The following is a 21,129-nucleotide window of genomic DNA, read 5'->3' as shown; positions in this document are numbered from 1 at the left end:
GTGCATGCGAAGCCTGGACCAAGATCTGCTTTAAAAGGGCACCTGGAGGAATGTGGGAGAAAAACCACCAGGCTGAAGCCAGATGCCACCTTTGAAAATCTCTAGGCCATATTACTTTCAAACCAACCTGCTGACTTGAGATCTGCTTTCACAACCACTCGAACCAGCTGCCCAAATTGGCTGTGAGAGTGGTTTCTGTGACCTGGGGATGCTCATTGAGGGATGCAGGAAAGCTGGGAGGCTGAAATGCAAGCAAAGTCCATGGAGGGACAGCACTGGGTCACACTGACTAGCAGGCCTCAGCGATCAAACATGTCACACCTGTCTTGGCCACTGGTGCAGGTGTTCTAGGTCAGCTCTCACTGTGGTTATCAATCGCTGACAGTTGACAGTTTAATTTTACACCACAAGTACCTCATTACTTGTGTAGGCACTTGAAGAACATGTGGGCACTGGATCGGATCAGTGATCAATGACAAAGGTTGCATAGGGTGCAAGTGGTAGCAGTAAAAGTGAAGGTCTCCGTGCATGAGTTGGCAGTGGTAGGGATACATGACAAGGGGAGTTTAACTGACAAACAGTCTGTCAGGTTGAAAAGAATGGAGATTTGCCAGTGAGCTAGCTGTAGATTATAAAATATATCTCTTGATTTGAGGGAAAGGAAGGGGAAAAAATACCCCGCCCCAAGCGGAGACTTCCATTCTTGAAAGTGCTTACGCAAATTTAGTGAATGTGTGGGGCTGTAAATTTTTTTTCTACCAGCATTTATCTCATGGCATACATGCGTTCAGGTGTGTAGGGATTTAGGATTAGCAGGAGGCACTGATGGTATTTTATAAAGGTATATGTTTGTGTGTGTGCTCATTTATCAAACCAACTCCACCAAACCAGACCCATGACTGTTTTAGATTGTTCAATGACAGGTTATGGTGGATATTCAATAAGAAAGTCAGTCTATATAAGGCCCTGTCTTCTTCTTCTATTTTTTTTTTTTTTTTTGTGACACTGTGGATTAAACTCAGGGCCTCATGCATGCTAGTTGAGAACTGAGCTACATCCCTAGCTCTTCTTTACATTTTTTATTTTGAGATAAAGTTTTCCTAAGTTGCCCAGGCTAGCCTTGAACTTGTGCTCTTCCTGCTTCAGCCTCCTGAGTACCTGGGATTTCAGCATGAGTTACCATGACTGGCAAGTCCCTTTATTTTTATCAATGCAATTTGTGGTCAACACCACCCAATAGATTATAGTGGTGATCAAAAAATCAAAATTCTTGTTTCTTTTATAGTGTTATTTTCATAAATTCCTTGCAATTTCCTTCTCTCCTCAGATTTTTTTTTCCTAAAAAGGATTTTTATAAGTTTGCCTTATAAAAATCTTTCTGTTCATCTTGTTAATTTCTTAAAAGACATCAACTTTATGAAAACATCCATGTGGCATGAGTTTGATTTCTTATTACATGCATCATCTACTGGAGTTAGGATTTATTAGGCACACTACCTAGAGGAGCAGAATGAAGATGGGTTTCGAGGCTCACAGAAGGACCTGGGTTGAATTCCATCTCTGCCACATCCTGCTGTGGTGCTTAGAAAAATTATTGACAACTTCAAATGCATTGTTCATAAAAAACAGTATTATTATAAAGGCTCCTCGAAAGGGTTTAATGAGATAAAATGGAAGCAATTTTAAATTATTTCCCTTTTCTCTCCTTTTATAATACTACAAATTGAGCTTTGGCTAAGCATATGACCATTCAGTTATAGGGTACATTTCCAGTCTCTCTTAAAGTTAGATATGACCATGCCATTAGGAATCTGTCCAGTGGAATGCAAATAGAATTACGTTTAAGTTATCTGCAATCCATAGCAGAAATCTGCCTGTTCACCTTTTCCTTCTTCTGTGAGTGTGAAAAATTGTTGGTAGAGAGTCCTCTCTGACCATATACAACACCCTAGGAAATGGTACAGCAGTAAACTTGAGGGAATCCAGAACCCTGAATGACCAAACATAGTGTTCTACCTGTCTGGGATTGTCTGTTCAATTCTAGACTGCTACACAAGAAAGAAGTACACTTCGCTCTTGTTTAAGTCACTGTATTTTGGGGTTTCTTTGTTATAGCACCTTAGCCCATACACTAACTTATACATTTAGTGTATGGGGAGCACCAAACATAGGCAGGCCTATAGCACCATATCAATGGGTTTATTGTTTAAAACAATGTGTATTGTCTAATTTCTAATCAAAATAATGAATACCATTCAGAATATGTTAAATATTAACCAAAAGGTATCACTTAGTGACTGGATTAAATAATCATTCTGTCTTTCCCCTCTAAACTGGTCCTACCAGTCAACTGTCACCTGCTTGGAGAATGTTCACGTTTTCAGGTTCTTCTGGTTTGTAGAAGCATCTCTCTTCCCCTGTGATATTTCACTCAAGATTCAGAAAAATAAGTGAACTCCACTTTCCCCTGCAGTATCAAATGCATTATGTCATGTATAAAAACAGATTTACCATAGTTACTTGCCAAATGATATACACAACTTCCGCTTTAAAAAATACCATTAAGTTTCTGTCCAATGGAATGCAAACGATAATTTGTAGGGGAAAAGACATGGAGTTCCAGAACACCAATCAATACATGGGTAATTTAGAGTCTTTTGGTGACTCAAGGCAACCTGGATCAATTTTAATGGTGCTGGATCCTCACCCGATCAAACAGCACTCTTGTCCCTCTTCAACTGCTCTTCTTTCCTCATCACCTCCTCCTTACTCATATTATCTAGCACCAACTGGAACCCTCTAGCATTGCAGAGTTTAAATTGTAGTACTCAGGGCTATCAGGTTTACTTCCTCCCATTTCTGTGGTACCAAGAAAATTTTGTTATTTCATTTCTTTTTTCCTAGAGTTGCTGTCTAGGACCCCTATGTCTGCAGAAGAAAGGCCAGCTTATAAGCTGGGCTGTGTCTTATGTAAAAAATACATAATGCTGCTTTTTTCCTTTTTCCTTTTAATTCACATAGAGCTTAAGGGACATGATAGCTGCATAACATAGCTGAAAGGGTTTGGTTTTTAGAGGTGGGACTAGACTTACTGGAAGTTACGTGGGAGGTATTCTATGTCATCCTCTTTCCTTGAATGGTTCCTTTGTGCTGGGAATCTGAGAGCCACGTTATCTTCTAGGCATTTCTGAAATTGGCTGAAGCTCCCATCAGAGTTTTCTGATTTTCCATCTTTATAATGTTGCCTCTGGGACTTTATATGTTCTTCTTCATGGTAACTACAACCGAAGACCAACATCACCACACTTGTCTTTCAAGATAATATCAAGCAGGAAGAGAGATTAACCTCATTCTGTTTTAAAGATGACTTGTGTTGGAATGGGTATGGGTATGTATGAGGAAAAGGGAGAAAAGAGATCCCCCGAAGAGTACTGTGTCTCCAGTCTTGGTGTCCAGCAGCTTCATTTTTTTTTCATTTTTTTCATATGATGTGCCCATTTCTGGGGGCTGAGAGGTTTCTCTGTTACTATTTCAGCTTCCTCTAGAGGGCAGCTCATGGAAGCATCTCCTTTCTGAGTTCTTCCTGAATCTCCTAAGATGTAGGTCCTTTCCAGGGGGCAGCTCTGTCCAGGAACTTGCCTCTGTTACCAAGGGGGAAGCAAATCCTTAGCTCCTCCCTGGGGTTGCAGAGGCCAGCCTAGGTCCTGACATCTCCTTGGCTCCCTGAGTTCTCAGTTGTCTCTCCCTACACTGCTTTTCCTACAGAAGTATCTCCCTACATAGCCTCACTGCTCTTTCCTGCAGAAGTCTATTCCTGCCTTCTGCCTGGCTGCCTCCTCAGGGCCCAGGGGTGCAAATGCCGAGTCTCAGGCAGAGTTTTTCTTCCAGTGCAACATTCACAAGGTGTGACCTTGGGCCAATCCCTTAACCTTTACATATGCCCTAGATTTTTCATCTGGGAAATGAGAGGCAGGAATTAAACTGGTGAACAGGTGGTTTTCATACTGTATTCTTTAGCATCCCCTTAGGGCAGCTGGGGAGGTGGGGGAGAGCAACAGAGAGGAAGATTGAGAGCAAGAGAGAGGGAGATTGAGAGAGAGAGAGAGAGAGAGAGAGAGAGAGAGAATGAATATCTCCCTATATTTAAATCACTCAAAGCTGAGTTAATTTCGAGTGAGTTGCAGGCAACACTTCTCATGCCTACACCTGAATCCTCATTAATATTGTTCTCCTCCTTCTAGCTGCCTCTCATCCCCCTTATCATTTCTCTAAAGGAAACTTGCCTGGAGAAGGAAGCGACTATACAAACTTCCTTAGAAACTTTAAAAATTGTCCCTAAGGAATTCAGGACTCCTAACTGTCAAAGGTAGAACTGACTCTACAGCATGTACAATCAGAGAAATGAATAGTTGTGCTCCATTTGTGTACAGTGAATTGAAATGCACTCTGCTGTCATGTATAACTAATTAGAACAAATAAAAAAAAAAAAAACCACAAGATCCAAAAAGAAAAATAAAGATCTTAAAATGTCTAAAATTCCCCTTTAGAATCTCTACAGGGTCTCTATCTGACATATCTAATAAAAATGACATTTCCTTAAGTATTAAGTAAACATATACTTTGTTATTCAAGTTCATTTTTCATGGTGTTTATTGATATTGCAATGGTATATGCCCTTACACTGTGAGTTATATTGTAAGTTAAATATGAGTGTTGGTGGTATGTGTCTGTGTCCATATATGTGTGAATATGTTGTTTTGGTGGACTAGACTATATACCTACTCATCACACATGGTAGACATTTCTGTGGGAAAATTGATGAGTTTCAAATGATGGTTTCAAAACTTACAGAACACAGCTCTTTTGTAAGATGGAGTTCCATGATTTATGTTGATGGCTCTACAACTCATGGGTGCTCAGGGGAGGGAGGACTCTGAAGGTTCTGGAAACACCACATCTTTAGATTTAATGTATCTGTTTGCTTGCTGGCTTGCTTATTTATTTATTATTTATTATTAGATATCCCTTCTTATTTTGATACAGGTTGGAAGTCCTCAACCAGGGAGTTTTGCTCCCCAGGTGTGTTTGACAATGTTTGAAGATATTTTGAGTTATTGTCGGGGGAGAAAGTGCTATGACATCCAGTGGGTAAAGCCACCGGTTAAGGCATATCTGTTAGGCGTTCTACAACAGAGTCATCTGGGCCAAAGTGTCAATAGTGCTGAGGTTGAGAAATCTGGTATAGGTGGATGAAGAGTCAGATTGCTATATAGCTAGTGAGAAGGGATATAAAAATACTCTTAGCAAAAAAGCTCTTCTTTACCGCATTCCAGCCTCCCTTCTTGTATCAGTCCCATAATTTGAATCTAGGTAGTTAAGGCCATCTGGAATTCTTAGTCATTTGCTGGCCAATGGGTAAAATGATCTCTGTAAATTATTAACCTTTGGAAAGTTGACTGGTGGCTACTCATTGCTTCGTTATCATATCCATCTACCAATATTGGATACATAAAATTTAGCTCAAACTACCATTTGAATCAGAATACATTTCTATTTGTAATTTTCTGAGTTTGAAGCTGTGTGTTTACTGATCAAGACCAATATTTAGGACATTAGAATGTATTAATATACCAATTATTCTTCCTTGATAACTGACTAGTGATAATGAATAGGTTCTACTTCTTCCAATTATATTTTTTAGGAAAGTGAATATTACATTTTATTCGTTACCAGCAGTGGATTCTTCTTTTGAGGACAATGTTCAATCATGGATAAAATTAGAAACAGATGGAAAAGTTTGCCTTTGTCAATAAACACAACTGTGTCACAGGGTATTTTTGACCTGTCACCTACATGTGGAATATTATCAGTGAAATGTTGGGATTCGTGTGGTTTTAATCAGCTTTACTTATGTCTTTTGCATATTTGCAATTTAGAAATTTCATATGGTCAAATATGTGAGCAGGTCCTGTCTTTTCCTTTTGGGTTGTGGTTCCTTCTCAAGGCTTCTGGTTCTGATGGAGGCTGCATATGAAAGGTTATTCTGTGAATAGGGGAAATTTTGTCAATTCACAGGCTCCGTGAGAACATCTTTTCCTCAGATGGTGGATGCTGTCCAGATGTGGTGAGAGGGTTTAGCAGCAAAGCCGCCTGGTATCAAGGTGTTTTTCCTAGTTTGGGGCAGCACCATCTTTCTGGAGCTTGATGGTGCCTTACCATCCAACAGGACCGTGAAGGAGGCCTGGTGAATCACACCCAACAATTCCATTCCTTGTGGGAATGAGGCATCCCTGGCTTTGGCATCTCCACTGCCTTCTCCTTTTATAAACCCTAAAAGGTGTTAGGGACTGCTGCGGAGAGTAGTTTTTATATTTGGCAGAACCACCAGACTTTTTTTTTTTAGACTTTGAAAGAAATGGTTTTAAGCCCTAACCTACTCATCAACTCAGTTCCCTGCAGAGCTTTGCCCTGCACTATTTTAAGCTGGGGGTTGGCACAGGGAAAGGGCTTGTAAAACTCAGAGGTTGGTTTGAATTTGGGGTTTGTGGTGGCACCTAAGTGTAGGTGTCCTGCCACCTGGCTTTTAGCGCCATTCTGAGAGTCTTCCTGGCTTTCATGGTACATGTAATTTTGACCACTAATAACTTTAGGGAAGTCTAATGCCGGAGCGATTATTGCATAAATCTCCAGATGTAGAAATGGAGTTTTTGAAGTTTGATTGTATATTCCTAGCTACAGTCCTAGGATCTTGAACCGCTGAATGAAAATATTGCAGAAGAATGCTTTAAAACGGAAGCACTGTGGAGCATTTCTCAGGCTGGCCTTTCTACTCTACCTTCCAAATGAAGAAAATAATTAGTCCTTTTGCCCTATTTAAACATTTAGCCATTGTGTCTTGGAGCTCAGCCAAAAATAATCACCTGAAATTTTGTTTATGATTTGTTCACAAAAGTAGCCATACTTTTTAAAGGAGAGCAAAAAGGAACATTTTAAGAATGTGTGAGCTCATTATGAACCCAATATATTTTAAAAACATTCAACTTGTAAACTCCTGAAATGCGGTTTATAATGGAAACACCAGCAGAGTTTCCTGGAGTGGGTCTGAGTCTACCAACTTCTAAGCCTTTTACAGACCTGGTTTCTCTTGAAGGGAGAAAATTAATCAAGGCCTCTGGGTAACTGGTGTTTCTTGTTTTTGTACATCTAAATGATATGTAGTACATTTTAGGGATATGTGTTCACATGAATCATTTGTGGATAGTATGCCTGTGTGTCATCTTTTCTGTTATGTATTTAAATTCTCTTTTTTTCATTAGAAAATTATAGTTGACTAATTGACTTTCTTTGCTGTTTTTCTTAGTGTTTAATCCTTTGAGTAGCGCTTATAACTTACTATGATTATGTGTTAAACCTCAACAAAAAAATTTTAAGTCAAAAGGCAGTTATATTTTATACCCATAAAATAACTTCTCAACTGACATACTTTAAAAATGACTTCCTTTTAATTGGCAAGTTCCTATATCTAAAAGACAAAGAAAATCATAATGATGTAGAGGCTTGGAAACTCCTGAATTTCTATCTGAGTGATCAAGGCATTAATCAACATATTTATCATGTTGCGATGTTGAGTGTATCTGATGCATTTTTTTCTTTTTTTTTTTTTTTTTGTAAATCATTAATTTATGTGTAATACAGCATCTGGTCAACTAAGCCCATTTCTCAACCATTCCCCAAAAGGAATGGATTGTTTTCATAATGGAGGTCTTCATGAAGCTTGCAATGGGAGCCAGCCTACTCCTGTTTAAGTGTTCAACATGTAACAGCTGCTTTCATCATGTATTTTTTCATAAGTAGGTTTACACTTTAACTCTGTGTTAAAGGGGAAGCATTTAGTTGAGGCTCTCCTGGATGTGTACAGAGATCTCCACTGTCCATTGTATTTTAGTTTAGTAAAATTACATTTATGGTGTGGGGGCCTGATTTAGCAATTTTATCGATACTCTGAATAATGGAAGTAGAGTAGGAAGGACCATGTGTGTGTCCATAAGGGACAGGCCAAGTGCAAGAATTTGACACAGCTTGTTTCTAAAGCTACATACAGTAGGCAATCAGAGTATTCACAGGGTCACGGGATGGAGTGTCATCTTTCCCATGTTCCTCACTTCATGATTTTAATGCCTACATCTATACTTCCTCCACCACTCTGACCTCCTTTGGATCCATTTTTGTCTCTTTATTTTCTTACACTCCTTCTTTTTACTAGTTAATCAGACCTATTAACACATGATTATAATAACATCAGCAGGTAATACTTGTTAAGAATTTGTCACTCAGTAGCCACTGTGCAGATTGCTTTCTATCCTGTGATGAAGCTTGTCATTATCCCTCTTTTATGGATAGAAAATCTACAACTCACAATCCCATGGCTAGTTCAAGGTGGAAATGGAAAACAGAAATGTGCTTCTGTCTCTAACATCATGCTCTTTTCATTATACCACAGAATTTAACATTACAAAAAATGGTTGTGGAAGGGCTACACTCTGGTATTTTCCTATCCCATCCTTACCTCCTTCCCAACTTTTTTTTTGGTTCATGTATGAGATTGAATCTTTTTCATATGTTTTATTGGCAGCTATATATTTCTGAGAAAATTTCATTCAGTATTGTCACTTGCCATTTATTTTATATGGCAAGTACAATTGCTACTTATTTTATATGGCAAGTGATAGCTGATAAGATGTCATTTCAGACAAAATTGCATCTAAAGTTAATTCAAAATTAGCATCTATTTTTAAAATTTATTCAAGGGTGTTGATTATTTGGGAGATACTTTTAAACCACTTAAATTCTCTTCAGATGTGTAGCAAGGCAATTGGAACTGGTAAAGGAGAAAAATAAGTTGTTTCCTTAGTAGAAACTTTTGAATGTGTTTATACTAGTGAGGCTGATAAGGGAAACTGTATTTTGAAGATACAGAAAGGTTCATACTGGATGTTTTTCTCTTAATTTTGGTTTCCAGTAGAGGCAAGAGCTTGGGCAACTCTCCCTAAAACTGGAAATGCCAATTATCTGGTAAGTTTGTTGCTTTTCAGCACAGGTTTTTGTAGCTATTCTGGATTTGGATGAGTGGTGGACCCCCGTTCACGTCCAGTGTGCATTTCTTCTCTCCATGTGACTCCAGGCTTCCTTTAATGGTGACAAGTCTCCAGTTTCATCAGCCTGGGATTGGAGCTGCAGGAGGTTAGGCTGCGTGGGTGGACATAGCCTCCTGGCTGTTTTGCCAGCTTCACCAGGAACTCTGAGAGCAGCTGCCAACCAGAGGGATTGAGGTTTTTGGTGCAAGTGAAGTCATTCGGGATGGTCCAATGTCAGAGAACCTCATCTAAGATTACTTTCGGCAATTTGAAATCATAGCCTGTCTATACATTTTTTGAAAGAAAAACCCAACATGATTCTTTAAAGACATCAGTGTGTACCCACTCCGATAGTGGTTGAATGTGGTGGTTTTTTACTTAGCAGTACAAGCATTCCTTTCTGCAGACCTCCATAGCCTAAGTTCTTCACGGTTCTGAGTCCAAGACATTCATTGGTTTTCCTAAGCAGCTCTCCTTTACATCCCTGGTGTTGCTGCACAAAGATGCTTCTGTCAGACAACACTGGATTCTCTTCAAAATCTAAGCACCGTCAGAACAAAGACTTGGAGTCTATCTTCTCAATTTCCTCACCTTTTTGCCCTCTGCCCTGTCATTTAGTATAAATGGTGGTTAAATTCCCTGCCCTATTCCTTATCCAGTTTATTAGTGGACTACATTATTTCTGTGCCTATTTTTAAGCCTATATTAAACATCTCTTAAGTGTCCCTGTCTTCTATTAACCTTATATTTTGATGAGATTGAGATTTTAGAGGATGTTACTTTTCCATGTCAGGCTAAAGTGTAGTGAGATATTTAATATTTCTTCTACCCTGGTTTGAAACTACCTTCTGCCTGCCCCTGAAACCAATCCTCCACAAAACTTTCATTTTCCTGTGAAACTTTTTCTTTTTAAACCAGTGTGATTTGATATGGGCTAATTAATAAGAAAAAATGCAAATGTGTATGACTAGTTCAATTTATATTCATAAAATACAGTCACAAAGCCGGAGGCATTTCACTAAACTAAGGTATTTGTAACCATAAGAAATTTATATTGCAAAGCTTTATATTTAATTTTAGAATGCACAAATTTACATTTGTTGCTAAGTGGAAACATTAATTCTATTTAACATTCTTTTTTTCTGTTCTGATTTTTTTAGGTTTAATTTTTTGTCAAATGGCCTTTTAATTGTCTGTGTGCTATATAGTGAATGGTTGGCTACTGGCATCTATTTTGTGGTCTATGCATAATCTTTGGAATAAAGATCTGTAAGTGTACATTCTGTTATAATCACTGATAAGAACAGATTTCCTTCCTACATATTTTGAGGACACCTTACCCATTATGAATCCTGCTGAAAATAGTTTTCCAGGTAGAGATGCAATTATATAGTGGTCTACATGGAGGAACTAAACCAGAATTTCAATTAATAATGCACTCTCAGTCCTGAGAGATATTACATGCATCTGGATCACGGGTTATCCATCACTGCAGGCTGCAGCTGTCTCCCCCGTCCTCGGGTCGTGTTTTGTGAATGTGCTCATCAGTGTGCCCTAGGAGGGGAAGCGCCTGGCTTAAAGGTTCGCATTGTGGTGTTTTCTTCTAAGGCCAGTGGCACCATTTTTGAAGGCCAAATTTGCTCATCTTTCAGAAGCACAACATCACAGAGTTACCTGTAACATGTCAATGAATTAAATTAAATTTCTATGCCTTTTGAGAAATGGAAGGATTATCAACAATGTTTTCTATCCAATTACTATGTCAGCATATCCACAATATCCCAAATGACACTATATTTTCATTTGAACTACTTATCATTCATTACTTTTCAAAACAAATAGTATAGAAGGAAAACATTACTATTATTATTAGTGTGCTCTTGTCTGATCAAAATGACTATACGAATAAAAGAGTTCTATTTTTGTATTTTGATTTGCAGTGTTTTCTCTTCAATGTGCCAAAAGTTATTTAAAATAATGTCTACTTTTAAAAATATCCCCTCTCTGGTTTTGGCATTTGTGTTTCAGATTGAAGAATGGAGTCCCCATAGTATACGTATCCTATAGCCAAGTAACTGCATTTATATTGTTATAAATTTTTGAGGTTGGAATCTCAAGTTTTTAAATTAAATAACTACAGTTAACCATATTAAATGTAAGGTTGAATTTGATCAAAAATAAGAAAAGCATTTATGACAACCCCTGTAAATGTTTAAATACTTTAGTTGTGTTTGTGAGCATTAAATTGTATTATAAGAAGCCAACATTGAGTATACGGGTTCCTCTGGGAAACATTTGACTTTTGGGAGATAAAAAAAATCTTGCATTAATGAAATTTTGCAAGTTTTTGATTTAGTAGACAACATTTCCAGTATATGTGAAGCAATTTTAAAGTGTATATGTGTATAATTACTTGTAGAAACTGTTTAACTTTAATGGGGCATTTCTCGATCACATAATAGGAAAACTAACGGCTTTAATTAAGATTTATGAAGCATAGAGGTAATATATTCTGCTAAATTAGGTAGCTGTTGGTGGGTAGTATGCTGTTAGAGATGAATTTTCTACATATACTTCACTTCCTTGAGTAGGTTTGGTTTAGAATTGTAATTTGTAATGTCAGAATCCCTATATCCAATAGTAGATAAAACTAAGCTTTATTTTCTTTTTTGAACTTTGCATTAATAGCAATAATTTAGTGATGAGCATATTCTTCTAAACATTTCTTTACCACTGATTTCAGGTGGTAGTGATGTGAGTCTGTCTTATGTAAAATAGTGGAAATCCACCATTTCATCCAAATAACTGGCTAATTTGAAAGAATTTGCTTGGAAACTGGTGGTTGTACTTAAATCACTTGATTCATTTAAAATAAACAGTTTTGGCTAAATCAAACTATTCTGGCCTCCCCAGCCATCCCTCTTCCCCATTAACTTTGGAATATAGATCCAGATTTTTTTTCTACTTTTTTGTAAAAGTTAGGTCCAGTCTTTAAGGCCAGGCTGTGTTAGGTTTATTTGTGTGCCCACCAGGCCTGCTGTGCTGCCTGGTTCTTCAACATGGTGTTGGGGTTGTGAGAGTATCAACTTTGATTCGCAGGATAAGCTTTGTCAGGAACGTTGACTGTGTGAAGTGCTTGCAGATGGGCCCATGGGAGCAGTGCCACTTACCCCATCCTATTTCCCCAGGCAGAGGCGGCTCGGGCTTGAGATGGGCCGAGGAAGTTCCTTTTCTGCCAGTGTCCTTTAGGGCAGCGGTTGTCAAATTTTAGTCGGCATCAGAATCACCTGGAGAGAATCATAGGCCACAGAGTGCTGGGTCCACCCCTGCAGTTTGTAATTCTGCACGTCTGGGGTGGGACCTAAGGATCTGAGTTCCCAGCAAGTGATGCTGATTCTGCTGGTCCAGGGACTTTATTTTGCGGGCTGCTGCCTTGAGGGAGAGAAATGGAAGTTAAAAGGAGAAAGAGAGGCGGGGAGGCGAAGGAGGAGTAGGAGGAGGAAGAGGAAGAGGAGGGGGAAGGGGAGGTGTCCAGAGGAGGCTGCAGCTCTAGGTAGACATAGGAAATTGGCCATTTCCAGAAAATCACAAGTGCTGCTTTTTTCCCCTTTACCCTTTGAGTAGAGGGTCAGCGATTTTGCAGAGAGCAATGTTTATTTGGTGGAAGTGCTTTTTAAAATATAAAGTAGGTCCAGGCATGGTGGTGCATGTCTGTAATCCCAGTGGCTCAGGAGGCTGAGGCAGGAGGATCCCAAGTTCAAAGCCAGCCTCAGCAACTTAGCAAGGCCCTAATGCAACTTAGTGACACCCTGTCTCAAAAAAGTAAAAAGTGCTGGGGATGTGACTCATTGTTAAGCACCTCTGGGGTCCATCCATGGAACCAAATAAGTAAATAAATAAAATAAAATAAAATACAGAATAGAAGTAAGGGTAGAGTGCTTGCCTAGCAAGTGCAAGACCCCTGGATTTGATCTCCAGCACTGAGAAAAAAACAAAACAAAACAATGCAAAACAGAACAAATAAAGAAAATTGGATTGCTTGGTTAAATCTGCTGACCAATGACCCTTGTTGGTTTTCCTCTCTTGTTGTCCCCTTGAGGATGAAGAGCTGAAGTTCAGAAGCACTGGCCTGGTCTGTTACATCTGTCCCATGGTCAGCTAGGTCTAGGATATGGGCAGTGGTTCTCAAACTGTGGCGTGTAGAGAATCATTTTGGGACCCTGGGGGAGATGCAGATCCCTGGGCCCAGGTCAGGGATTCAGATCAGGTAGCTCTGAGATGGCACTGAGGAATCTGAATTTGTAGCATTAACACTAAGGAGATTTGCCTGGTGATAGTTCCTGAGCCACAGAACTATATTGACCTGTAGACAATCCACATTGTGTAGGTTATAATTGCCTCCAGAACCCCGTGTGGTTGCTCTATGGGGAAATTTCTCCTTCAGTGTTCTTCCAGCTGCAATCTCTTTCTGTCCCAGTGGAAATCTTTATGCTGTTTTTCTTGTGGAATTTATAATAAAATTTGATAGCTGCTTCCCAAACTGTATATCCTATTTCTACCAAGTATAGTCTTGAAAAAATTAATTTCTCTAAGTCTGATTTTCCCCAACTATAGAGTGCAGGCAGGGTAAGGTTAGGATACTCTTGAGTTTTCTTTTCCCTGTGCTAGTCATTTGACAAACATTAATCAATAAACAAATAAGTAAATGAATACAAGTACATCCCATGTTTTATACATTACATATATGTTATGTTTTAGATATATACACATATGCCATTCTTTACATATATGGATATAACCCAAGATATAAATATGTATAAATATATATCATGCTTATATATCCTATGTATAATGAGCTGTGCATATGTGTATATGTGTGTACATGCATGTGTGTGCATGGGTGTATATGTTTATAAATACACATGTATAATATAGAGAGAATGATAGGCTGGGTACAAAGATGAATAGTATTTCATTCCTGCCCTCCAGATATGAACCTGAATTTTTGTCCCTATGTTATTCTGGCATAATGAAGTGTGGTGGGTGCTTTGGTGGAGTTAGCACAGAAAGATGTCTGGGCAAAGAGAGAAGGAATTAAGTGGGGGAAGTAATGTGGAGGTGCAAGGAAAAGATCTACATGTGCTCATCAACAGGCTCAACAGATTCCATGTTTAGGAACATTATGGGATACTTGAATTTTAAAATTACAGTGGAATTTCCAAACAGTAGATTTCTAGAATTAGTTCATACATAATTGAGGAGAATGTTGGCAACTGTTTGGTTTTAAGTTCTCTGGTTGAGGTGGAGGGCAGGCTGGAAAATTCTAGTACATGAACTTTTAATCCAGGTGAAAAGACTATCATGTATGAAGCAACTGCAGGATTTGAACTTTGTAGTTTTATGAACTAAGTGGTAGGAATTTCAGGGCAGAGAGAAGCTGGTGCACTTAGATAAAATTACCTGGTAAAGACTGTCTCTAAACGGAGCACTGAGGAGGTTTTTAGGGGAACTAGAAGAGACGGGTGATGGGCACCCCTTTTGGGCACCCCAAAAGGGAGAGGAGAGGGTGGGGAGGGAGAATGAAGACTATAGAGTCCAGTGGGGATGGGGGTGGGGGCGGTAGGAGAGGACTTTTGGGAGGAAGTTAGAGGCTTCATGTAGAAGGGTAAGGAAGACTGCAGCTGGCTGCTGGGTAATAAGCCAATAAGAAAGAGGCCATCTGAACTGAGTCACCCACATTGTCCTGAGGAGTGGTGGGTAGCACAGGGCTCCTGCCCAGAGGTGCCGATGAGCCTGCAAGTTCTGTGAGCAGCAGACACCCAGGGATTTTTTTTAATCTAGTGCTTTGTTTGGGTTTCTAGTGGTGTCTGGGAGTTATTTGGGTTTGTTTCTGGCAGGGTGATTGCAGTGTGCATGCTGAGTGTGAAGTGAGAATGGTTGAGGGGTAATGCCGGGGATAGTAGGACAAAAGGTCCCACAGCAGCCACTCAGTTTTCTGTTCTCCTTCTGGAAATGCAGACACATGGCTTCAGTTGCTTGGTTTCCAGGAAATGAAGATGAAATGGGGCAGGGACCAGGAAACAACAGCATTGGCTTTTCAAGAGTATTTGTTATGGAAAATTATTCTCTATACAGTTGTTATGGGTTGTCTCTTAGGATATAGAAAGTGATGGTTTTTAATGGAATTTTCCTTTTAGGAAAGAATTTTATCATATTGTTACTGGAGAGCATGCTATTTAACCCATGGTTATGAATCTTTGTAATAAGGAGCCTTGTATATCGTAACAGGTTATTTTAAAATTTTGTTTTTAGTATGAGATCATCTTCTCAAGTTCACACATCGTACTGTTCTTTCAAGTGAAATAGGTGATTTGCACAGTTTAGTGACTATGTTCCATAATAGTATGATGTAGCAGAAAGTGTGTGGGCTTTGGACTCAGCCAAACATGGCCATTGGCGACTCCTTCTTGCGAATATGGGTGTGTAACATGCAGCAAAAAACCCAGGGAAAAGTAAGCCATAAGCAGCCTTTGCTGGGCAGTGCTCTTGACTTTCTATGTGAATTGGTTCTTCAGGCTCATTTCTTTTTTTCCCCCCTGCAGAGCTGGGGATTGGACCCAGGGCTTTGTGCTTGAAAGGCAAGCACTCTGCCAACTGAGCTATAGTCCCAGCTCCTCCCCAGACCCTTGACTGCAGTTATTTTGGGGATTTCTCAGTCTGTAGTCCGCAGAATACCTACAGGAGGAGAGACTTTTGGCTTTACCCAACCAACACTTCCTTAAATCAAAGAAATAAGTAAATCCACATTATAATTTGAGAGCAAAACAAAATTTACTACATGATTAATTTAAGTATAAGTACACATACAAAGTAATAAGTGATGGACAAGATGATTCTGTGGTTGTTTTCCAGCTCTTCTCCACTAAAAAAGTGAGAAGTCTGAGAGATTGTCACAGTCCTGGTATGGTCTGGAGTTTTCTGATTCTTAAGGAAATATATTCCATGTTAGCCTTGTGTTAGGTCATTTCTTATGAGGAGGTTGGCATCCTTGTATCAGATCCCTTGTTAGCCAAAAACTCCCCAGCTGTGCTTGATATTTCCTCAATTTCACTTTGATTAGGGAATCTTCATTAACTCTAAAGCAGACTGTTTTCTCTAACAGGGTCTGCAGAAGCCTTGCTCCTATTCACTATTGTCCTTGCCTGAATTCTGCAGAGACAGCAGGGATGCTTTCTGTTTTTTCATCTTTAATAGAAATAGTAACTTCTAGATTGGTATCTTAGCTACAAACTGATTCCATGTTGGGCAGACACATGTGACACTAGTAGTAGACATTAGTGTCTTGTGATTTTCAGTGTTAAATATTCTTTCTAGCTGTATGAGCTTAATAATTTTAATGTATGGTTATTTTTATTTGCAATCAAGTGCTGTGACCTTTCAAAACGTCAGTTTTTACCTTTTATACTAGGGGAATAATAAGAGCCACACTGTTGATTTGTTGAGAAGATTAAATGAAATATGCATGTTGAAGCACCTCGCACTGTATCTGACCTACAGGAGAGATTTAATAGGGTCTTTTCCTTCTACCTACTCAATGGACCCAAATCTTAGAGAAAAGGATGTTACTCTCACTTGCTCTGATCTCCATTTCTGGTCTTTTAAATAAACTGACCTTTGAAAAGCACTCGGGTAAGAACACTGGGCCTGGCTCCTGCTCTGTGGGAGTGAGTTTTCCAGGTACACTCCTTCACCATCATGGTACTGGGCAACTCTCTCCAATGGGGAGCAAATAACCCAAGGTACCTATTGCTGTTATTAAGCCTATTTTAGTTTCCTTATTCATCTTCATGTTTACTTCTCTGCTTACCACAACAGGTTTCCCAACTTTCATTCTTATTCATCACCAGTAGATTTTCTCCCAGAAATTTAGCGCATTTGAAAATAAATCAGTGAAAACCGATGCTTAGAGTTTGTTTTCTGTCCCTGTTTATAGAAATCCAAGCCCCAAACAAACTCTGAATTTGTTTGTAATCTGTTGTTTATCTGACTCTGGTCCAGGTGTCAAACAAAATGGTAGGCATGTGGGGATTAACACTGAGTCCAAATGAGATGTTCAGAAGGAACCATTTGGGATAAAAGACAAGGCGAAGAGGAAATGCCCTGTTTTAAATCAGATTGCAACATTGCTGACTTGGTGACAAAACAGTTGCAGTGATTGCAAGGGCAGTCATGGGAAGCAGCCTTAGAAGCATTCCTTTTTCTAGAAGAATTATGTTATTTGCACACAGGTATGTTAAAGGTAGATAGACGGATGGATAGACTTGTGGGCAGATAGTTTTTTTTTTTTTTTAAATCAGAATTGTGGTGTGGTGATGAAGAGAGAAATAACTTGGTTTCACTAATACAAGAGAGACCAGGTCAAGTCCAGAGCTACCTATAGAAAATGGTTATTCAGCAACAAATCAGTGCGGGGTGGGGAGCGGGAAGTGGGGAATAATTCCATATTATATGGCATAAGGTAGAATCATAAAATGCAAGAGCTGAGGAGCTGTTAGAGTGTTTTTTTCTCATCTACATCATTTTATGAATGAGGAAACAGGGACCCTATGACCAGCAGTCACTGATAAGCTAAGAGTGGAATCCAGTCCAGCATGTTACCCTTGTCCTAGAGACATGTAGGGAGGTGGGAGGGCTGTTGTCCACCGGTGAGGTTTTCTGTCGTGCCTTGGTGAGAAGAGTGGTGTAGTTCATTCTTCTCACTCTTGTGCAGCAAAGTCCTGTGCTTGTGTGGGAAGTTGAGAGACCAGGCTAATAACGTAGACTCCTTTCTCCACGTTAATCTAATACTGAATAAAAGGGAAAAGAAGCAAGTTAATAATTTGGAGTTTATTTTCCAGAACTTGGAGACTTGGGAGGGGAAAAAATGGTTTGCATTGGCATTTGCATTGGCAGTTTTCAGTAACTACCATATAACTGAGTAGTTTATTTTCTGAATTTTCTTAGTTGAGATCACAAAAGATAGTAAACCTCAAATCACAAGTATGAAGTACTCATACTTTTTTCCCTCTCTAATTGGGCATTGTGTTTCATGAAGACAAGGGGAAAAAAATATTTTAAATTTACCTAAAATCACCGAATTTACCTTTCTATAGATGTACTACATTTTCATACTCAGAGAGTCCAATATTTTTAAATTAAAAAACAAGCTATTTATATATAAATATCAAATAATACCTTCTTTGACTCCATCCTTACCGGCCAATGTGCCCTTTTATGAGATAGGGCTATTTGTCATGTGGGAAAGCAGGATTAATTAACTGTGGAAAACGTACCTTGGATGGAAAGTGTGAGTTCTGAAATGTTTCCACATAAAACACAGGAAAAGAAGTATAGATGAGCCTAGAAATCAGTATGACTTTTTTTTTTTTTTTCTTCAGAGGGCTTAAAAAAAATCTCTCCATCACACAAATCAAACAGCCTATTATACACACAGTCTTGCCATATTCCTGACATGGAAACAGGCGAGGAATGTACTTCATTTCCACATAAATTGTGTGGCTTCGAAATTCAGTTCTCTTCACCCTTGAACCCGGGTGAACGTGTCACTTATGTGCCTAACAGGATGGCAGAACTTTTAATGGGAGGAATCGTGGAAGGGGAAAGCCACATAATTTCGTAGCCCATGAAAGAATCAAAACAAAGCAAAACAAAATAAAAATCACCCACAGAATCTCTATGGGAAAATGAAAAAAAAAAATCCAAAAGGAGTTGCTAAAGGAAGGTATATAATTCACTTCAGCCTTGGGGAAGTCATCAGCTATGAGCTGGCAAGTCACTCCATGTTTTTATGTTGTTATTTACTCTGCTGTTTGACAAAACAAGTGCTTGGGTTGAAAATTGCAATATTAGAAGATATAGCAACACTTCAAAGGTGGAAGATATGCTCAGTGTTCAGATGACTTTGTGAAACTTTGTTTTGCTTAATAAAAATAATAATGATTCTTAATATGTATTTATATTTTTCCTGTTTCTGCAATGGCAATGTGGTTGAAAGAACATAAATATGGATTTTTATGATAATTAAATCAACCAATTAATTTGGAACCACGTGGAGTTTATGCTTATCCCTGGCTGCTTCTGGCTCTGAACCTAAGGACAGCATTTAATTTTGGATAAAGGAATTAATTTAAATGCCTTATTTTTTTTTTTTCCTGGAAAGTGAATTGTAGGACTTTTTAAACAAATGTGAAATGTCAATTTTTAAGCGTAAAGGAGGTGGAGATGAAACTGAAAATTTTTTGTTCCATAAAGTATTGGGCTATGGCAGTAGGCAACATGAAGCTGCAACCAGACCAGCAGAGTCTTAGAGTGACATTCGAAACTGTGTCTGTGACCCTTACCGCCTCTCTCTAAAGAGTTCATAAGTTCTGGAGTTAATTTTTGTAATCCCGGCCCAAGATATTAAAAAGTAAAAAATCAGTGACAACATAATTTGCATCCTCTCTTCCTCTTATTCAACAGTGTCAAATAACTGGTTGGACCGATTCCCCAACCTCATTGGCCACATTTAATAGCCTATTCAACAGTTAATTTAAGTGTGTGTATTTACATGTGATGAAGTGCCACAATTCCTTTGATAGAAACCATGTATGTAACAATGGCAACAAATCTGTATGACCTTTTTCTCAGTACTTACTATTTTAAGAAAGAGAAATGATTATCAGAAAGATTTGGCAATTCCATGCTTTGGGGTAACCATTGCTGAATCAAAAATCATTACTTTATTGTAGGGAATATTGGACAAAGCATTATGAAATGCCTGAAAAAAAAAAAAAAAAGATGCTCATGCTCAATAAATAATGATCTCTGGCTTTGGAACCAGACTGGGTTGAAATGCCAGTCCTACCTTTATTAGTGACTAGTCTGGGCAATTATTTTACCTCTTTTTACCCACGTTCCTGTGTCTGTAAAGTAGGGGGTAATAATTGCACTAAGAAGGTTATTGTGAAAGAAAGGGAGGTTAAGTGTGTAATGTGCTTAGAACAGGGATGGGCACATAATCCTAAATAAATGTTACTTATTATTACAATGAATATGACCATGTCTTCTGCTGATACTCCAGCAATGCCACCACTCGCTGGTAGCTAGTCAGTGGGAAGCTGTTTCTAAAAGTCAGTGCACAGAGAGCATTTCCAGACAGCCCTGCTGCAAGAACTGATCAAATGGAGGAATTTCATTTGTGTATCTGATCCGAATGAGCTTTGGTATCATATAGACATAGAGATCCACTAAAACAAATGAATACATTTACAAACAAATAAACAAACAATTCAGTCTGCTTTCTGGGTAAGAGAAGAATCTAAATTGAAATTTATGGTCCTCAGGAATATTACAAAGGCAAATGCTTTTATTTGGCGGGGGGAATCTCGTGGAGCATAAACTGATGCCGTATAACACTGAACTGACAAATGGTAAATTAAAACTTTCTTGCAAATATGTTCTTCTTTAAGCTGGATTTCATTAGTCTGATCCTTAATAATATCAGTGTTCACCTATTCCTTAAGGAGGACGGTGAAAATTAATGTTGGTAAAGAGTTTCCAGAGGTACAATAGCCATGCAAAATAGTATTGTTATTTACATTACATTGCAAATCTGTTGCCCAGGGCAATAAATAAATTATGCTAAGTAGATGGAAAACTAGTTTTTGGCTTTAGATAGATGCTTAAAATATAAAGGTATGGGAAAAACAAAAGGGGAAATTCAAATGCAGAGGGTGGTATATAATGTCAAAAAGTTTTAAATTAAATAGTAGATTCATAAAATTCTGTGGTTTTTATGATGCCTTCCCCTTGGGGAACAAAGTATTCTTCATCCTTTTTGCTTGCAGAGAAATGAATTGAACAATGTAGATTTAAGATCATTTACTGCTTAGGTGTTTAGAGGTTTTTTAAATGAAGATAAGAAAAACTAGGAATCGAGTTAATTATTCTGCAT

The 21,129-nt window shown here is 38.6% G+C and overlaps 1 protein-coding gene across 10 annotated transcripts in view; it reads left to right on the top strand.

Annotated features, from left to right (window-relative positions):
- Positions 1-21,129, top strand: part of Mecom (MDS1 and EVI1 complex locus) — a 530,147-nt gene that overhangs the window by 55,550 nt on the left and 453,468 nt on the right. The gene's annotated exons all lie outside the window — the stretch shown is intronic.

The sequence above is a fragment of the Sciurus carolinensis genome, chromosome 9 (assembly GCF_902686445.1).
Source record: "Sciurus carolinensis chromosome 9, mSciCar1.2, whole genome shotgun sequence".
Classification (NCBI taxonomy): domain Eukaryota; kingdom Metazoa; phylum Chordata; class Mammalia; order Rodentia; family Sciuridae; genus Sciurus; species Sciurus carolinensis.
This window is presented reverse-complemented; position numbering and strand designations above follow the sequence as displayed.